The sequence below is a fragment of the Mesocricetus auratus genome, unplaced genomic scaffold (genome assembly GCF_017639785.1).
Source record: "Mesocricetus auratus isolate SY011 unplaced genomic scaffold, BCM_Maur_2.0 Super-Scaffold_100003, whole genome shotgun sequence".
Lineage (NCBI taxonomy): Eukaryota > Metazoa > Chordata > Mammalia > Rodentia > Cricetidae > Mesocricetus > Mesocricetus auratus.
Genome location: NW_024429188.1, coordinates 21,700,187 through 21,718,857, shown reverse-complemented (window position 1 = coordinate 21,718,857; position 18,671 = coordinate 21,700,187). Strand labels below are relative to the sequence as shown.

General features: G+C 37.4%; 1 pseudogene; it reads left to right on the top strand.

The window, feature by feature from the left end:
- Positions 1-14,977: 14,977 nt before the first annotated feature.
- On the top strand, positions 14,978-15,249 carry LOC101842617 (annotated as a pseudogene).
- Positions 15,250-18,671: the final 3,422 nt, after the last annotated feature.

Below are 18,671 nucleotides of genomic sequence, written 5' to 3'. Positions count from 1 at the left end.
TTAGTTCTCTTGCTCTACTTTTACTATATTGTGTCTATTCTTATTGCACAGAGCTCCAGCCTCTTGACATCCCTACTTTATCTTTGTCAGTCAACACTCATCGGCTTCCATCTCCTTCCTCTTCTACCACAAGGCATGTCCATTCCACCATTCTTCTGTCACGGCCTTCAAGTTCCATTCCCTTTTGCCTGGCACAGTCTCAACTTGGGAGAAAATCAAGGAGTGTCTCCATATCTATACTTGAGCTACATCACAGGATAATTGAGAGAGGTAGCAAAAATGATCTAAAAATGCACTCCTTTTTTCCTGGCTAAAACTCTTGCGTACCAACTATTGCACATTCTTTACATGGCTAAAATTAAATATGAAAGTCTTCCATGGCATTTAACTAGCAATCTGGCAGAAATAAAGTGCTGTTCTACTTCCATTCACAAATTTTAGTTTAATTGCATTCCATACCCTTTTCCAAGCCAAGATGGTTGGGTTCAAATCTCTGGTTAAGAAAATGCAATGTAAGAGCTGGTGATATGGCTCATTGGATAAAGCTGCTTGCCAGCTAACCCTATGACCTGAGTTTGTTCCCTGGGATCCAGGGAAAGAACAGATTCCTACAGGCTGTTTACTTGCTTCCACAGGTACACACACACACACACACATACACACACACTCACACACACATTTCCTTTAAAAATGAAAATGCAAGGTAAATGTTACACCACTTTTGAAATGTCTAAAATGCATGCAACTTTCTCCCTTCCTCCTCCTCTCTCCAGCTAGAATGACACAGTTCTCTATTTGCATTTTCCTTACAGAAATTTCATATTACTTCTCAGCATAGTGCTGACAATAGAAAGCAAAATACAAATTTCACTTAGGTAAGACATGTAAGTTCAAAAGATGGATTGTAGACAATGGTGAATATAGTCAGCACTATATTGCATTCTTGAAAAATGTTGAGAGAATAGATTTGTGTATTATCACCACAAAAACAATAAATCTGTATGGAACTACATATGGCAAGAAGCTCAATTTATCCATTCATCAATACATATGTGTCAAAATAATACTGTACATGAAAAATACAAGTAATTTTATTTATTTTTATTTTATGCATATGAATATTTTCCCTGCATGTGTGTATGTGCACTTCATGTGTGCAGTGTCCAGAAAGGTCAGAGAAGAGGATATAACTGGAATTACAGGCAGCTGTAGTTACTCTGTGGATTGGGTGCTGGGAACCAAAACCAGGTCATCTGCAAAAACAGTAAGGGTTCTTAAGCACTGATCCATCTCTCCAACCCCTTATTTGTATTTTAAATCAAACATTAAAAAAATGTGCCCCAATGGCTAGGAAGTTATAGTTAGATAGTCTCAGAACCGAGATAAAATGCTGTGCTATTGTACAGTAGGATAACTATAGATAATTATAGCATATTGTACATTTCTAAAAGTCTAGAAGAAAAGATTTTAAATGTTTTTACTGAAAAGAAATAACAATGGTTGAGACAATAAACATGTTTATCTTTATTTCAATATCATGCAATATGTCCCTATATCAAAATGTCATATAGTTAGTACCCTATAGTTACATTTTTTATATTTCATATGACAATTAAAATGAAATAAAAGTGAATACAGGATTTTATATATTATGATTTATAGTATATTTATAAATATAAATTATTTGGAGACGGGGCTGGTTTAATCCACAGAAACAGTTGACCTGAACAAGGGGGAGCTCTTGAACCCCAGACTGATGGCTGGGTGGACAGTATGGGACTGATCCAGACCCCCTGAATGTGGGTGTCAGTGAGGAGACCTAGGCAATCTATGGGGCATTGGGTAGTATTTATCCCTGGTATACAAATGGACTTTGAGTGCCCATCCCCCAATGAGGGAGGCTCTCTCAGCAAGGACTCTTGGGGGAGGACCTAGGCCCTGCTCTAGATGAAATGACAGACTCTGGAGATCCTCCATGGGGGCCCTCTCTCCCTGGGGATCAAAGTGGAAATTGGGTGGGGGACTAGGGGACCTAATGGAGGGGGAGGGGAGAGGGGGGCAGCTGGGATTGAAATGTGAAGCAAGCTTGTTTCTAACTTAAATTTAAAAAAAGGAAAAATAAAATTAATCCTAAATGTGAAAAACATAAATGTATTTGGGCAAAAAGGAGTTAATAAATAAAAATGACAGTAGCACTATTAGGAAATTGTATTCCTTTCTAAACAGTTATATACTACAGTGTTGTTTTTACAGTTAAAAGTGAGGACGGGTTGAAGGAGGTAAAAAAGGTGCAGAGAGGATGTGTTATCCTTTTGAATTTCAAATTGGCATTCATTCCAATGACGTCCAGAAGCAGCATCTCCCTGACCTTTAATAAATGTCCTAAATAAGTCAAAATGGTCACAGTAGATGCACTCTACTCATTACAAATGTCTTACGAACGCTTTTTTAAAAATCTCAGACTACAGAGAATTCAAGCTATTTTTCATGAATCCTAAGAGTCTGGATAAAGTTACAGGAGAAAAATCACTATAAACTCTCATGAATACAATATTTAAAGATTATAAATAATAAATGGATTGCTAAAATTACTTTCTAATATAAACATATTGCTTTTACAAGGGTAAAAATGGAAGCATGGAGCCCAGAGGCTCAGTTCTTGCAGGAAGATAAGATCTCTTTCAAACTGGCACTAACTCGCTACACTTAGAAAAAAATATCACCCTTTAGGTCCAGTTTCATAATGAACTCCGAGCTTCTATAAACAAATTAGGTAAATAATCCATTTGTGACAGTATTAATTTCATGCAGTCACTTCCCAATAAAGACAAAAATAAACCCTAGACATAAATGCATCTTACTAATGGCTTCTCCGTAAATAAAACTGCAAATCAATAATTACGTTCATTTCCTTAGCAATGCCTTAATTATTACCCTACATTCTTGTATAGAAATATCAGCAAAATATAAACAAATAAAATTAATTAACAACAACCCAGCATCTCAGTAGTTAAGCCTTGAATATACCTTTATTATGGAGTCTACTACTGCTATTTAAACTTCATCTAGTGCTGGGGCAGAAGCTTGGTCCTTTTGAAACATGCACACTACTATTGTGCTACTCTTCCTCCTGCTCCCAGCTGTTACTGCTACCTAAATTTTTCTTAAACCTCTATGTCTCTTTATCTTAAAGAATTTTGGGTGGTGGGCAAAGAAGCCTGAACTAACAGTTAAATGTCATGGAGCTTTCTAATAATGGATGGTGGTGAGTTATAAGCACATTCTTTGAATTATCAACAGCAACATGTTTCCATTAGTATACAATTTCTTAGAAGATAAAGCTGTTTATAATTTCACTTATGTGTGCATTCCTTTATTTGTTACCCAAATTTGCTTACAAAAATAACAAAAGAGTGTTGAAATAAAAATTAAATATAGAAATACAGAGAAGAAGGTGAAAACCCACTTTTCTAACATGGATGGCCTGCCTACCCTTTATGTAAGGCTGGATTGTTGAGTAATAAAGCATGATCAGGGTGAAAGATGATATAATTATTCATGCTTACTGCTCACTCTCTGCTGCTCAAGTTCATGTCAAGGGACTTCTACACCAGTAACATGTATTATATTAGGCAGTGATAAAGATGAAGAGTCCTGGGAGATTCTTTTCTAATTTATGTTTTTTAATAAAAGCCAAAGCATGACCAAAAGTATTGTCTAACAGTGTGGGCCTCCATGAATGTGTACATGTACATACACATACACACATACATACACACACACACACACACACACACACACACACACACACACATAGCATTCAAATAAAAGGTAAATCACACTTGAGGGAACGGGCCCAGTTAGTTCTGGAAGATCAGTGCTTGGGGCTTCTAGTCTTTTAGGTTTCTGTGTTGGGGTGGGACATGAAAATGCTTTTTGTAGAATTCATCTGAATTGTTAAAGAGTATGTGGAGAACCTCACAGATTACAGATATGTAAAGGAAGAACAAAAACCTGAGTAATGCCCTATGCCATATTACACCACAGAACACTTTCCTTCATACAGTATTGGTTGTCACAGAATAATGACTTTCTGGAATTTTTATAGATGCTTCTGTATCCCAGGGATTTTACATATCTAAATAATGATACTCATATCTTAACTAATTTTAAGTTACTTCCATATCTCCTTTGTTTATTTAAAGTCCCTTTCCTATCCTTTAATTGTTGATGTGAGTTAACCAAATAGGCCCAAATCAATGTCTCTTGAATTAAGGTAACATTCTGGGTAACAAGAACTGTCACCAAAATATTTGTATTTCCCCCAATTATGAAAGTGAGAACGAGTAAGGGGAAGAACATGAATGCTCACTAAAATTTGTTCTTCTAGGTTTCCATTTGACACTACAAAAAAGGATGCGGATGGATCTTTAAATGATTTTCAGCTACAACATGAGATACTGACAACATATTAAGTATCTTTTTTGCTTCTTCTTCCTAAAATCCTGCATTGTTATTACCTGCTGATATTGTTCCCTAACAATATTATAGATATATTTTCAACTTGGTAGTCACTGAACTATTGTGTCTTAGTAGTCTTCTGAATTTGCTAATTTGAAACAGTCTTGCTATGTAGCCTACGCTGACCTCAAACTCAAGCTTCTCCTGCCTCAGTGTCCTTACTGCTGGGATTATAGGTATATACCACCTGCTCTGGCACTAGCCTGCTAAATTCTAAGATCAGGTAGTATAAGGGGAGGATTGTTTGGACCGTACAAACACAAAGCCAGCCTGGGCAACACTGCATCAAAATGGTTTTCTGGTTGGGCAAAATAATATCATCAAACAATGTAGAATTAATGGAAGGGTTGGAAAACATTAGATTTGCCCTTTGATTATGCACAAGATGAAGCAAGTTCAGAGGGAAGAAATGACTTACCAGGCACGGAACATGTAACAGAGAACCAGAACCCCGGTAATTATAACTCCTGGACAAGTGATCTTGACCTACATGTAAAGTCAATACATTTGAACATATAAACTTTAGACAAACTTTTTATAGTGGATTTATATTGTGAACATCATCCTTTCTTCCCTTAACTGTTTTCCACCCTTGGGAAAACAAAAGCTTTTTTGTTCCTTATGTTCCTTCTCAACTCTTATCATAGTTTATTTGATGTATGTCCCAAATTGGAAACATTCTCTTCCATGTGTTGGGTAGCATCTATATAATTTCATTAAGTCACATGATAGTGACTATCATGTGGCTTCACACTAAGCTTTTTCCAAAGGTGAATTCCCCCAAGCATAAGGCCAAGTTCTGTGGTTAATTTAAGCCATAGACTAAATATTATGCTCCATCCTCATCAACTAACATATTTTTTGAAGAAATTGGTTATAGAAGAGCAATGGACATCTTTGCCTCTTTAGATCCACTCTTCACCTCTATCCCCAGTTCTGGGCTCCTGTTGACCTGTATGAATGATACGAATGGGTTTCCTTGATCTCTGGTTAGGCTCCAAGAACAAGAGGCATCAACAGACAAAGAGAGCAGTAGGAACAGGAGGCTGGGTTACATAATGATTCCTTTGGCTCTTTCTCCACAGGATTACTTCAAGTTAGCTGCATCCCTCTATTGAAGGCCACAGCTATTGCCATACAGCACCCTAAACTGCTGTGTCCCTGTACTACTCTCTCCCTTTGTTCCTCCAGACTAGCAGTGATGGCAACCCTTCTATTAGTATCTCAGGACAGGTACAATGCCTTGCCAGTTTCCTTCCTCCCTGCTGATGCTTTTATAGATAGTCCCTCTGTCAAACCCTCCCAGCTACACAGTTTGAATACATCGTCTATTTCCAGGCAAGACCATAACTGACAGAGCATAAATAGGACATTAAATAATTTGACTAGTTAATTTAAATATTTATTCTATCACTAAGATGGTTATGTTAAGTGTACAGTGGAAATATGAATTTGTTGTTCTCTGGTAAAGGACATCTCTGTGTAAAATTGCAGAGCACATTGGAAAATGTAATTCTCTTTCCTTAGGGAAGATTTATGATCACCATAATGCCATCAGAACTTCTGCATTTCCACTTTTTCTAGTCTTAAAAGGCAAGAAAAATGAAAAGAATTTCATAGTAGGAATTCACCTTTAAAAAGAATATTTTCAAATTATACCCTGAGCTTAAAAAGACTTAGTCTTTTTTAGAAATCTGATATTCTCATCTATTATTTTATTTTATACATTCTACCCAAAAATACAATTTTATAAATGTGATTATGTCTTTATACATTCAGATTTTTTGGTGCAGTCTTCTTTCTCCTTTTTCTGCTCAACTTGGTTTCCCTTCCCCATTTCTTTCCATCCCCTCTCCTATATCTATCCCCTTACCAAATAAATCATGACAGCAATTTAGTTTCTATCTATTCATATTTGCTCCAAGCTCATACAACTTTATACATACGTATGTATATGCACATACACCTAAAAGGAGCTATTTTGATCATTGTTTAGGAAAGGTAAGATTATATTATACATACTTTCTACATCTTGTATTTCTTATTCCAAAAAAACATCTGGAAGTTTCAAGCACACTAGTATACATATCATTCATTTTTAGGTGACTAAACAATATTCCTATTTGGGCTGTGTGTAATAATTTATTCAACCATCCCTATTAATGGTTATTTCCTTTGGTAACCATCTTCTATCAATACAAGTGCTCTCACTCTCTCTTTCTGTCTCTGTCTGTCTGTCTGTCTGTCTCTCTCTCTCTCTCTCTCTCTCTCTCTCTCTCTGTGTGTAAGTGAGTTCACACACACATACTGGGTCAAGGGGCATGGGTATATTTAGTTTTAATACATGCTGCCAAATTGTCTTGCAAAAGTCTATAGCAGATCAAATTTCCTGCAGCAATGAATGAGAGTGCCCTTTTCTCTGTATCTGATCAACAATAACTGTAATAGAGTCTTTTAAATTTTAGACTTATTTTGTGGACAATATCTTATTCTATTTTCTATTTCCCTTTGCTAAGAGTATCTTCCTGTGTTGCTGAGCATCTGGAATTTCTATTTGGTCATTTTTTCTGTTTGCAGAAAAATTGCATGTATAAAATAGAAATATAGAAAGCTTAGGACACTGTTTTTTATATTTATTTTCCAACTACCTATTCTACAAAGAGCATCATTGAAACACACAAAGTATAAGCTGATCTAGATTTTAAAATGTTTTCCATCTGTCCAATAAAAGCATCTGTCCCTTCAAATTTTAGGTTAGTAAACTTTTTTCAAGAGTGAGTTTTAAAATGATTGACTCTAAATTTTTTGCCCATTTTTAGATTGAGTTATAAAGGTTTTTCAAGATATTTTATTTATCTACTCTTGCCAATATTTTTCAAATATACTCTTTGTCCATTAACTTTATAGACTTTCATGGTTTTTATAAATTATCTCAGCCCAGTTTTGGTTAAGAGGTCTAATCTATCTAGGCAGGATTCTAAGCAAGATGTTTTGTTGTGTTTATTATATGTAAGCATTTAATCCATCTTAAAGTTATTTTTATCTACAATAAACAAGGCATTATCATAACCTTTTTATTTTCTTTGAGGTGGGAGCTTTGGAGATTTTTAAAAACATTTGGCATTTAATTGATTACATTTATTCTTTAACAATTTCACAAATGTATTTAGTGCATTCTGTTTTACTCCCCCCACTACACCCTTTCATTTCCCTTCCACACTTGTTATTGCCCCATCTTCCCCACAGAGCCCCTCTCCACATTCATGCTGGTTTTGTTTTGTTTTGTTTTGTTTTGTTTCGTTTTGTTTTGTGACCCATGGGTTTTAACCAGGACTGTCTGTGTGGCCATGGGTTGGAGTCTTTTTATAAACTCACAGTTTAGTATACAACTGAAGGCAATGACTGTCCCTCCCTCAAACTGACTGATTGCCAATGGGTCACCAGGAAGAGCAAGTGTGCCATGAACCCTTCCTGATACATGACTGGCTGTTGACAGGTCAAGTTTTGTACAGGGCTAATGCAAGAAACTGCAGTTGCTGTAAGATCATGTTTGCAATGGCTGTGTCATATCCTGAATATAGCATTTCCCAGCACTCTCCTTATCTTGTGGCTCTTACATTCTTTCCATTCCCTCTTCCACAATGTCCCCTGAGCCTTAGGAGGATATTATGTAAATGTCCTGTTTAGGACGTTTATTCTAACCATCTTGAGTAGCCATGAATTTCTACATTCACTGCAAAGGGAAACGTCTTTAATTAAGGATGAGAGTTGCATCCTTAATGGGTATAAATAAATATTAGTATTCAAACTGCAGTTTGTTGCTGAGTCAGTTAGCTAAACAACAATATTGAGTTCCTCCTATGGCCTTATGTTCTTCCCAGCCATGGGTTTTTTACTTGGTTTACAATTCCAAGCATATATTCCTCCTATGGAGTCCTCAAATCCAGTCAGAGAAAAGTTAGCAATCCTTGTAATAGCTGTGCCACTACTGCACCAACAAGCACATCTTGCCTGGAAATTTCAAATTATAGTTCACAGGATTCAGCTGGGTAACAACGCTGGTGCCTTATCTCCCCAAGCAATCTGCACAGCACTCTTAGCATCATGAAAGCTACCCACTTAAGGAGAAAGCTTCCAGCTGAGTTTCACCTTACTTACTCTGTATCTTGCAATCAAGATGTGCGTTGTCTTCAGTAACATGGTTTTACCATCTAGTTCTGTTGGGCAGCTAAAAGTAATTACACTAGTCTATATTATATTGGGAGCCTCTGAGAATCCCTTACCAACAAGTTGTAACAAGATAGCCTACTCCTGGTAGTAGGATTTTTATTTTATAAACAATGGCTTCTAGGAACAGCATTTTCCAGCTATGTGATATATTTGCCAACTATTTTTACCATATATTTTTTCCATATGGTATTTCCATAGGTCCTTCACTTTAGTTAATATCCCCAACTCACCTTCTCACTTCCCCATCCCATTTGAACCTTTCCATCCATTATTCTTCTTGTCTACCTTCATATCATCTCTGTATTCTCCTTCACTATTTTCATAACACATATGTTCTACTAGTTCCCTTCCCTTGAAACATTCCCCCACTAATCCCTATCTAGTTCCCTGTCTTCTATAGGCTCTGCAAGTTAAGCAGTTAACATTAAGATTTGAAGCTAAGATCCACGTGTGAAAGAAAATAGTATTACCACATGTTAAGTGTAAATATTAATGGGATTCTCAGTATTTCCACATAATGCCTACTGAGTACACTGATCATATCCAAGTCACCTTTATTCTATCATCATCCACCAGCTGTACCCTTTCCAGTGCCTGGTAATCACTAGCATACTTCCAAATCAACTGTTTTTCTTGTTGTTTCCACATATGAGAACCAAGTGATACTCGACTTTCTGTGTCTGATCTATTTTTCTTAACATGATGTCCATTTCCATCCATTTTCTCATAAATAACATGACTTCATTCTGCTTTATGGCTGAATATTTTTCCATTATGACTATAAAACATATTTATCTTCTTTATCTGTTCTTCCACTGACAAGCACCTAAACTGATATTAGCTATTGTGAATAGCACTAAAAGAAACATGGATCCTCAGGGATCTCTTTTTAATTTTTAATGCTATTTTTCTCCTTCAGACACACACACACACACACACACACGTGGGCACACACACAGGGAGTCTTATAGATTATGTGTTCATTTTACTTTTAGTTTTTGTGAGCACTCGCCATACTGTTTCCCATAGATACTGTACTAGTTTGTATTCCCACCAATATACAATTTCAGCACATGCTCACCAGCTTTTGCTTTTGTTTCTCATGGTAATAGCTACTCTAACTCAGGTGAGATAGTATCTCCTTACAGTTTGGATTTGCATTTCCCTGATAGCTAATATTATTGAACACTTTTTCAAATTTTTATTGGGTAGTTGTATTTCTGCTTTTGAAGAATGTTTATTCAGATCATTTGACATTTTAATTGGATTGCTTGTTTTCTTTATTGCTAAATTCTGTGGTTCTTTATAGATTCTGGATATTAACCCTCCCTCATATGTACCTTTACTCAGTTACTGCTTTTGTTATGTAGGTGATTTTTATCTAACTTCAAATGCACAGACCACTGAGGTCAGCCCCATATATTTCATAGTTTGTCTTTCTCCTGCACATCTCTCTTTTCTTATATTGTTTCCAAAGATTCATGTCCGTACCAAGATTCTTTGTCATGCATTAAATTCTTAAACATATTCTAGTCTTTTTCCAAAGTCTCTGTTCTGTTCTGTTGAACAATTAGCCTATTTCTGTTTCATACTACATGATTGCTCTTTATGATTTGTTCAGTAATATGATAAAACACATTGTTCAGACAGGTGTGGTGGCACACACCTTTAATACCAACACTGGGAGGCAGAGGCAGGTGGATCTCTGTGAGTTTGAGGCCAGCCTGGTATCTCTACAAAGTGAGTTCGAGGACAGCCAGGGCTACCCAGAAAAACCTTGTCTCAAAAACAAAAACAAAGCAAAACACATTGTCCTTCTGCTCTGGGTGTGGCAAAACAGGCCTAAAATCCCAGCACCAAGGACTAGGGTAGTAGAATTGTCATGAGTCAGGGCCAGCCTGGGTTACATACAGAGGCCCTGCCTTCAAAAAATAGATTAATAACACAGACATTGTCTTTTCTATTTCTTTTTTATTATTTGACTACTTGGAAATTTACCACCCAAGCAAAAGTAGAACTTTCATTCAGTTTCTTAGAAAACATATATTGACTATTGGCATTACAAACAGAATTAATTGAATGAATCTATACTAATAATTTAGAAAGACATTTTTTAATTGTCTTCTTCCCCAAGATTTAGAATATCTTTCTATTTGGTCAGATCACATTTTTGAAGCCTCTACACTTCCTTTCTTACTTTCCTCCAAATCATATAAATGCTGTTGTGTCTCCTTCTCCTTTACAAATGGCTGAGTGCCCAAAGACGGCACTTCAAAACTTTAGAAACATTCATGGGCTGATATTTGTAGCCACGGTTTGACATTTCTATAGACTCATATACAAAAACCTGTCTTTCAAAATTTATGTAACATTGAAGGAAATACAGTCAAAGTGGCTTTTGAACATTCTTCAAGGTTTTACTGCAAATATTAAGTAGAAACAAGCCTCAGATACATGTAGAATACATAGCAGTGTTCTTATGAGCAAACCATCCTAGGAGTGGGTCATTTAAGCCAAGTGAAGTCTTCGGATGACTGCAGCTCTAGCTGACTTCTTGACACCAAGTTCAGATCAAGAGGCAGATCTTCCCAATGGACTGAAAATTGCTGATCCACAAAGATAATAGGCATTTTTGTTGCTGCAGAGTGCTAATTTTAAGGTAATTTTTATGCAGCAAGAGATGACTAATGAATAAGGAATTATATAAATGCTGCTTCTCTGACTACATATTTTATTTTGTTCCTCAGAAGACCACACTGCTTTCTACCACTGTTCCTATTGTCTGCTAACTCTTGCCATATTGGTAGGTTTTTTTTTTTTTAAGAAAAGGTTAATAATATCCAAGGCTTTCGAATCCAGGAAGCAGAAAAGATGGCCAGGAAACAAATGTCAATTCAATGAGAAGATCTAGAGCTTGTCCACTGACAATTATGTCTTCCAGAAGAGTAGTGGACTCTTTCATAGCTGGGATCTTTCATAGCTCAATACTGTATTGCTTAACCAAAGCCTATTTCTGTTCTGTGTAATTCCATCCTCATCAGCATGATCTCCTGATAACCAAAATAGTTTCTAGGTATACCGGGAAGGGATTGCCTTGGAGAGAAGACTTTCTGGTTCAAGTCTCTAGAAAAGTCCATACCCCTCTATAAATAAATAAAATTTTCATTCTGCTTCACAAGCCGGACACCTATAAATTTTATTTTATGGTTTTCTGAGACTTGATTGCTTCCCAGAGCAAGAGGAAATAAACTAATTTGCTGTTGTTTCTTTTCTCTCTCATGGCATATTCAAAAGGAAAATCAATACACTAATGTTAAAAGCACTTAAAAACTTTTTAAATATCTTGACAAATATTACATGGAAGTCTGAATTGTAGAACACTGGTAACAAAACAGTTTGTTTAATATTATATATATACAAGAATCCAACCTGATAGCAGGCCTTTCATAAATAGGAGACATGCTAAACTTGCTTCTGTTAAAAGACAATGTATACTGAATCAGCTAAATCCACTTGATGAGAACTTTTTCTTTTAATTCTGGGGACTGAACCCAGGGCTTCTCACTTAATAGACAAACACTTCTATTATTGAACAACATCCTGTCCTGATCATGAATCACCAGTGTTGATCCAGGTCAATGCAACATGGAATATAATATATTTATTTACCAGAATAAGAACTTACACACAAAAGGCTGGGAAGTCAGAAGCATGGCAGGCTTCCAGAGGAAGAGAGAAGAGAGATTCTCTTTCATTTCCTTTTATCTCCACCTGTCCTAAATTTCCTTATCCCCGCCCTTAGGGCAGATAGATTTGTAGGGCTCACCCCTACACACTATACTAATACAAGAAGTTCTTAGCCTCTGGTAAACCAACTTACATTGCAAGAACTGTCTCACATATATCCTGTTATGTCAATAGTATTCTTTCTATTTCTTCCCAGAAATACTGGATCTAACTTGATTAGGAAAACAAGATAAGAATTCAACAACAGTAATAACAACAAAACCCGCATATGCATGACTGACTTAGTCATAAGAACTACTACACCAGCAAGCTGTCATCCATGACTACATTATCACCTACTCAGAAGGCTGAAGCATGAGGATCACTTGATCTCATAAGTTCAAGACCAGCCTGGTGACATAAATATACGTTATCTCAAAAAAAGGAACAAGATTCTAGAATAAGAGATGGAATAGTAGGTTGACACTCTCTCCTCCCTGGCTTTTTTCTTTCTACTGCAACTGGCTTCCTCCATGTTACAAAATATAAATAATGATAGGGTTCATGACACAACTGCTCCAAAATAAGGCACCTTGGCATTCAAACAAACCACAGAAGCAGGAAGGACACTTTCTGACCTTACTACGCCTCTCTCTTCTTAAGCAGATCATAAAATCTAGGAAGTATTCAGTTACCTTCCTCTGAAGTAAGTCATAAACCCTTATTAAAGAGGTGCCCTCAGCCAGGTGTGGTGCAGAACATCTTTAATCCTTGTACTTAGGATGCAGAGGCAAGTGAATCTCTGTGAGTTCAAGGACAGCCTGGTCTACAGAGTGAGTTCCAGAATAGCCAAGATTGTTACACAGAGAAACCCTGTCTCAAAAAAAACCCAACAAAAACAAAAGAAGACATGTCCTCCATGTACCTCTAAGGAGCTCTTATCCCTAAAAAGACAAGTATAGAAATAGGGAGCACATAATCGCACACTCAGGAGGCAGAAGCAAGAGGATAGAGGCTACCCTAGGTGACATGGTAAGCTCCATGCAAGCCTGGGTTATATAGTAAGACCCTGTCCCAGCCACCAACCAAAAAACACAAGGACATGACTCCTGGAAAACAGGCCTTGTTAAGCCTCTCCCTCAAAATTATTATTGTTGGATGATAATTTTTCATCCAATCATCTTCTTCATTACAACCCACTTGTCCATCAAACCTAGCATGAAAATACACAGATTTACCCATTTACTTGACTTCATGTCCTTTATGGATGTTTCTCTATCACATAAAATTTTACATTAAATGCACGTGTATGCTTTCCTCTAGCCAGTGTGTCTTGTGTCATAGGGTGCTCAACCATGAACCCAGCAATAGGTAAGGAAAGGAGAGTTTTCTTTCTCTATGCTAACAGCTGCTTCTGGCTTTTATTCTGTACTTTCAGAGTCTCTGGGGAGAAAATGGCACCAGCTTTTCTTTCCAGTTCTAAATATCTTAGGTCCAGATTCTTAATGGCTTAACTTGGATCAAGTGACCATGTATCTGCTAACTGACCTGACCCAGCAGGAATGGCTGGGCAAACATTGTCATCTTCATGATTATCAAGTGGCTGAAAAGGCAGTTATCTGATAGAGAACAGTAAGCAGACCCAATGCCTTTGTGCTGTCTTTAGTATAGTTAGTTTCTTAGGACATCAATAAATTCCATCAAATGCTCATGGGAATTTTCAGAAACCCATAAAATAGACCTCAGTGTTTATAAACTTCTGCCTTACTGTAGCTTATGTTCTTAAACACTCTTCTCAACCCAGATAAGATAAGATATAATCTCTTCAATGTTTCCTGGTTTTTTTTTGAGGCAGGATATCGCTATGGAGCACAAGCTAGCTTTAAATTGACAATCCTCCTCTCAAGGGCTGGAATTACAAGCATGTGTCGCTATGCCTTGATTCTCCTCATAGCTTACTTTTCCTTAAGATTTTATGAGATAAATAAAAATAAGATAATTGAGTCCAAACCAACAGCTTTGTCACACCAGAGATCTCATAGTCAATCTCCCTATAGGGTGTAAATGTTTTCCTAGTTTTACATTACCATCCTGTTTACTATAATTAGAGGCATGGATTCATGCCATTGCTTAGAAGAGCATCATTACCTGTATGATGGTTCTGGAGTCAGGAACTGATACAGAGGCCATGGAGGAATGCTGCTTACTGACCTGCTCTTCATGACCACCAGTCCAGGGATGGCACCACCCACAATGGGTTGGGCCCTCACCCATCAATCACTAATTAAAAAATGCCCTACATATGAAATTAGCTTGTGTCAACGTGTCATAAAACTATCCAGCACATTACCTGTGTGATCTTTAATGAATGCCTGGCCATGATAGCCCCAAGATTGGAGTCCCATGAAGAAAAAGTCAGAAGGACCCCTCAACCTACCAAAGCTGGGCACTGCTGTATCTCTGCATTCAGAGTCTACTACCCCCTTGCTCTGCTACCACCATGGCCAAAAGAAAGGCTGAAGGGTATGCTAAAGGAGATAAAGCCAAAGTGAAGGCTAAGTCACAGAGAAAATCTGCAAGGTGGTCTGCTGGACTAGATCCTCAAAGCCAGAGTCTAAGCTGAACAATGCCCCTGCAAAGAAGGGAGAGAAGCTGCTCAAAGGGCAAAAGGAAGAAGCTGATGTTAGCAAGGATGGGAATAATCCTAACGAAAGTAGAGATGCCCAAACTAACCAGGCACACAGAGCTGCCAAGTGCATGCATTTTTTATAACTGTGTACAATTTAAAATACCGTTTTATCAAGTTTTAGAAAATGTAGAATTTAGTTTCAGTTTTTGTTTCTTTGTTTGTTTTTTGTTTTTTTTTACTTTCATCAGTTTATTTCAAAATCCAAATTAATAACATTGATTTAAAAATACACCTATTATTTTACACACCATTTAATTTCCAACTGCATTCTGGACCTATTTTATTTTTTTGAATAATTATTTTTTATTTAGGTTAGAAACAATCTTGTTTCACATGTCAATCCCAGCTCCCTCTCCCTCCCTTCTTCCCCCACCCTCCCCATCAGGTGCCCTAGTCCCCCACCCAATCTCCACTCCAATCCCCAGGGAGGGTGAGGCCCTCCATGGTGGATCTCCAGTAAATGTCATTTCATTCAGGGCAGGACCTACGCCCTCCCCCAAAAGTCCCGGCTGAGAGAGCCTCCCATATTGTGGCATGGGCACTCAAAGTCTATTTGTATGCCAGGGATAAATACTACCCAAGGCCCCATAGATTACCTAGGCCTCCTCACTGACATTGTTTTAGTTTTTAAAATACAGATCATTTCACTGTTTGGGGGTATGGGGGCATGTGTCACTAACTAAATGTCTCTGGAACTTAATTAATGGGAAAACACCTTCCCTGCTAATCTTGAATGGCTCATCTTTGCTTCAGGAGGAATTCCTGGTATTCACACATTCGGGCCCCTTGGCACCAAATACCTAATGGCATGGGAAATTTTTAAGTTCATTTTTAAATTCTCCTCCCTCTCAACATAGACTTAACTCTCATAAAACCAGAGACCTGTTGGAATCTAATCCCCTAAAATTGGCTTGACCAGTATGTTGAATGATCCGTACCTTGCAGTGACATCACCAAGACAATGTTCTTCAAAAGAGCAGTGGATCCTTTTCTAAAAGACTTTGGCTTGCTGTGCAGTGGTGTGCACACCTTTAATCCCAGCACTCGGGAAGCAGAGGCAGGCGGACCTCTATGAGTTCAAATCCAGCCTGGTCTACAAAACTAGCTCCAGGAGGACTTTGATTCTTCAGACCTATAATTCTACCATTTTAATTTCATTTCCTAAAAGCCAGGGTTAGCTTGTGGAAAGTTATTAAACATCATCCTTAGGTGAAAAGTCAACTCTCACTCCAAAATTGGATTTCATAATGGCTTTCTGCTCTTGGTAACCCATGTAAGAAGTAATTCTGGAAACTCTTGCATACCATTAATGACTGTTGTTCCATGTCCTTCCTTTAACACCTGATGGTTTATAAAAAGTATCATTAATAAAGCTGGATAAGGTTCAGCTTGAAAAAAGAAATGAAATACAATGTAACAAGTTTGAGGCAACCTAGGCTACATACCAGGGCCCTATCTCAAAATAAAATATCTTTAAAACTAGTGAAAGAAATGAAATATAAACAATTGGAGACTAAGAAAGAAAGCTCATAAGAGAAGCTCCTTCCCCTGCCTCATGCTTACTATTAACATATTTAATAGTTGATATTCCCTAATATCTTTTTCTGAACTTCTTTATGAGGTAATAGCTTTCAAAACTGCTGTTATGGCCACCCTATCGATCCAGTATTGCACAACTCACATGAGTGATTAATAAACTTGGCATACATGAAAAAGCCACCTTTGTTCATATCAACCTACATCTATGCCTAAAGAATTTTCAAGTTATATTAAATCATATTGTATAGGACTATAGCAGCTGATGAAGCATTATCTTATAATCCAGATACATTGGTTCAATTTAATGTTCTAATTACATCTCAGAAATGGGGGCATTTAAGCTTGCATTTAAAGAATGAAGAGATATTTAAAAAACAAAAACTCTCAATGAGTATTTGAGTTTACTCACTAAAAGATTATCAACTCGTAACTCCTATAATAATGTTTAAAAAGTCAATGTGAAAACAGGAATCTGGTTCCAAACTGTTTTTGAAATACACACACACACACACACACAGAGAGAGAGAGAGAGAGAGAGAGAGAGAGAGAGAGAGAGAGAGAGAGAGACAGACAGAGAGACACAGAGAGAGAGAGAGGGAGAGAGAGAGATGTATATACATAATAAATGCATACATACTTACATAGGGCTTTAAGTAGGAAAAAGATATTAAGCAAACTGTATTTTGTATCTTGCTTTACCCACACTGTATTTTCGTGCCCTTGGTTTATGACCTCTGCACATGACCTGAGCCACCCTCCAATTGTAACATTCTAAAATCTTATTTCTGTCTATTAGTTAGAATTAGATGATTTGGTAGCAAAAAAAAATGGACCCAAGTAATCATAGCTTAACAAGATAAAAAACTTACCTCCGCATGTGGGTGACAGTTGTATGGCATGGTCTGTTTGTGGGGCCCCTGGCAGTGAGACCAGCATCTGTCCCTGGTATATGAGCTGGCATTTTGGATCGCATTCCCTATGGTGAGATTCCTTGCTCAGGCTCAATGCAGAGGCGGGTGGTGGGGGTGGGGGGCAGGGACTTGGTCCTGTCTCAACTTGATGTGCTTTGTTGACTCCCCATAGGAGGCCTTGCCTTTTCTGAGGAATGGATGGGAAAAGAGGTTGGGGGAAGGTGGGGAAAGCAAGAGGAGGGGAGGGAGGGGAACCTTAGTTGGTATGTAAACTGTATTCACTTTAAAATAAATATTCGATTTAAAATAAAAAGTGAGAAGTAAGCAATGTAGCCTTTACCTTCATAATCTAAAATAATGGTGAGAGAGCCACTCATCACTTCAATGCTTTAGACAAGAATGCAAAAACCAAGTAACATACGAAGTAAAATGCACACCAATTGTCTTATAGCAAAATCCTGAAAATTGATATCTGTCAATATCCTGTTGACCACACAGTTTTCAACTGAAAGTCGAAAGTGTAGTCTTAATTTGGGATGATCATTTTTCCAGCTGAAAATGGAGCGAGTGGTTATTGGGAACACCTTGAAGTATACTGGGAGGCTAGTACAATGGCTCAGTGGGTAAAGGTTTTTGCTGCCAACTCTAACAAATTGAGTTTAATTCCCAGAACCCACATGATGGAAAGAGAGACCCAACTTCTGTAAATTGTCTTCAAGTCTATTGTGGCACATGTACACACACACAAACACACGTGCGCACGCGTGCATGCATACACACTGGTGTTAAGTGCTATAAAATTAAAGCAAGGGAAGGGATAAAGAATAATGGATGATGCCAGATAAGGTAGCAAATGCCTATAATCACAGCACTCTGGGTGGGGGTTAAAACAGGAAGATCATAAGTTCAAAGCCAGCCTAGAATATAAAATGTGCTCTTCTATCAATAAAAGAAAACCAAGTACAATGGAAGTGATAGTTGTTATTTTTAATAAAGTGGTCTTTGCTCACCTTTAGGAAATTGAATCTATTGTATCTGAAAGACAAACTGCCAAG